The following is a 3,435-nucleotide window of genomic DNA, read 5'->3' on the forward strand; positions in this document are numbered from 1 at the left end:
CTCTGCTCTATAGGAGCATGCTTGACTCCATTTTGGGACTTAGTTAAGAATTTTTATTCTACAGTGAGAATCATTTCCCAATCTGCCACAGCCTGAAAAATACAGAGGCGGATGCTTGCAGCCAACCATTGGACTCAGCATGGAGTCCCGAATAGAGGAGTTAGAGAAATCACTGAAGGAGTTGAAGGGGTTGCAACCCCATAGGAAGAGCAATAATATCAACCAACCAGAACCCCCAGAGCTCCCGGGGACTAAGCCATCAACCAAGGAGTACACATGACACCAGCTGCATATGAAGCAAATGATGGCCTTGTCCAGCATCAATGGGAGGAGGGGTCCATGGTCCTATGAAGGCTTGATAGGTGCCCTAGTGTAGGGGAATCAAGGGCGGGGAGGTGGGAGTGGGTGGGTGAGTGGAGGAATACCCTCATAGAAGCAGGGGGGCGGAGGATGGGATAGGGGATTTCTGAGAGGGGGGAACTGGAAAAAGGGATAAATTTGAAATGTTAATAAAGAAAATATCCAATAAAAAAAGAAAAGAAAAAGATAAAAAGAGAAAGTTTTCATGGGCTAGAGAGAAGGCTCAGCAGTTAAGAACACTCTGCTCTTCCAGAGGTCACGAGTTTAATTCCTATTAACCACATGGTGGCTCACAACCATCTCTACTGGGATCTGATACCCTCTTCTGGCATGTAGGAGTAAATGAAGATGTAGTACTCACATAAAACATATATACACTCATATATATATATATATATATATATATATATATACACATTATATATACGTATATATATACACATTATATATACGTATATATATACACATAATATATATATTTTAAAACATGTTATCAAGCCGGGCGGTGGTGGTGCATGCCTTTAGTCCCAGCACTTGGGAGGCAGAGGCAGGTGGATTTCTGAGTTCGAGGCCAGAGTGAGTTCCAGGACAGCCAGGGCTATCCAGAGAAACCTTGTCTCGAAAAAGCCATAAACAAAAAACAAAAAAAACCAAAAAAACATGTTATCATGATGAACCAATTCTCAAATATAGAATGTGGCTTCTTTTCAGTTTACTAATAGATTTTAACATAATTAACCCTCTCCCATATTTTTGTAAGTTTACCACTTGTGTAGTATAAAAAGATTGATTAGTGAGAGGTGACAATATGCTTCCATATTGCTTCTATATATTCCATATATAGAAAAGAAAGTCTTACATTTAAGAAAATGTATAGTGTATAAGAAAATAAACTAGTTAAAATGTGTTCTCTAAGTACAAGATATCTTTTATGAAATGATGATAAATTATCAAGAAGTAAGTACTCATAAATGTATGGGATTCACATGATACATGGTTTCAATTGAAGGAATATAAACCAATTTATCAAAGTGAAGAATTGTGAATAGAAAAGTAGATAAAGCATTGTTTAGATATCAATAGTCAGTGAGAGACAAGAGCACAGGTTCTGATGAATTGGATACAGCTAGTCACTAAACTTTCTTCACAGAATTAATGGAAGTTTAATGTAATTATCTGCTATTAGGCATATCCAGCTGACTGTATGTGACTTTGATTATGAAATTTAGATTGGTCTTTATTCTACTATAGTATGCAGTCTGACTGGATGGTGCATAATCCAGCTTAAGTACCTCTATGTAATTAAAAGCAAGTAGACTAATCTGTAAAATGCACTTTTCTTCTAGAATGTGCTTTATCCCTGATGCAATAAAGTAAGTTTCTATCTGGTCTTAACAAAATAATATGGCATTTGGGGGGGCAAAGATGCAGCCTAGGATCCCTGCACTGGAAGCCATGACAGAGAAGATTACCATGGACACCATGACCTTCCCCTTGGTGCTGTAGTAGACAGGGAGGAATGTGACCCAAACACTGAGGAACAGGATCATGCTAAATGTCAAGAACTTGGCTTCACTGAATGTGTCAGGCAGGTTCCTGGAGAGATAAGCCATAGCATAGCTCTCGAGTGCCAAAGAGCAGAGGTATCTGAGGATGCAGTGAAAGGTAACAACTGAGCCTTTGCTGCAGACAATGAAGATGTGTCCATGATCAGAGTGAGCATCTGAGTCTATAAATGGAGGAGACGTGTACAGCCAAATTCCACAGAGCACAAGTTGAATAAAGGTGGAGATGAGAATAATGAAGTTAGGAGCCTTTGATATCGTCAACTACCTCATCATCTTCTCAGGAACAGTGACCTTGAAGGCTAGAACAACAGTCATGGTTTTTGCCAAGATTGTGGAGAGAACCACTCTGAACAGAACTCCATATGTGCTCTGCTGTAGGATACATGTGCCTGTGCTGGGATGGCCAATGAAGAGCAAGGGACAGAGAAAACAGAAGGTCAGAGTGAAAGTGAGAGCCTGATTATTGGACTCGACAATGGGAATGTGCTGGTACTTCACAAAGATACCAAGCACAGCAGTTGTGAGTACAAAGAAGGCCCTGGTCATGCAAGTGAGAGCCATTCCCAAGGGGTCTTCATAGGCCAGAAATTTCAAGGCTTTCTGTAGGCAGTGGTTCTGCTGTGTGTTTGCATAATGACTTTCTAGACATTTCACACAATTACCCACATCTGGTTGGAATGAAATTTATCATAGTGTATGCTCAGGTTCATCTTTTATCCCAAGCCACTTCCCTGCACCAGCTCTGTGGCACGATACCCACATCTCTTTCCTTTGTTGTTTCAGACTCAGGTAAATTAGTGTTCAGTGGTGAACATTCTCAAATGCTCTGTAATCAATAATTCCAAATTGACACTGCTCATTGTCTTTATTGGGACATGAAATTAATAGTTCTATTCTCTTCATCTTTGTAATTAAATATCTTTTGGCATGAATATATTAATAAATCTCAACACAGGGTTCCTTCCTACCTCGGATCATTTATGTTCCTGGATGAAAGACACACACATAGCCTTTATATTTTAATATGCCTTAAGCAGCACAATAGTTGGGCAACTGCCTAACCTCCATGCTGTTAGAATCTACTTCTAAGCATAACCCTATTATTACTTACTAAGTTCTATCTTGGCTACTCCTGGCCCAATTGATCAGCCCTCTGGGTTATGTCCTCTTGGTTCTTTCACATGGTGGCTCTGGTTCTCCTTCCTGAACATTCTACTTCTTCCATGGATGCTGTCTTCTCTTTTCTCTTGCACCTTTCCTAAGACACGGCCCTCCTTTTCTCTTCTTCCACATTGTCCCAAGTCCTGGAAACTGAAAACCTGCCTATGTCTCTCCTTTCTAGCTATTGGCTGCTGGCATCTTTATTTACCAATCAAAATTAACCGAGGGCAGGTTCCCAGAAGCTACATATAGACCCTCTCATGCAAAAAGTTTTGGGGAACCAAATTGACTTTAGAATGCAAACAGCGACATTTTTGCTTCTAAGTGATACTGTTCACCTATTTAT

This window comes from Mastomys coucha, unplaced genomic scaffold, assembly GCF_008632895.1.
Source record: "Mastomys coucha isolate ucsf_1 unplaced genomic scaffold, UCSF_Mcou_1 pScaffold22, whole genome shotgun sequence".
Lineage (NCBI taxonomy): Eukaryota > Metazoa > Chordata > Mammalia > Rodentia > Muridae > Mastomys > Mastomys coucha.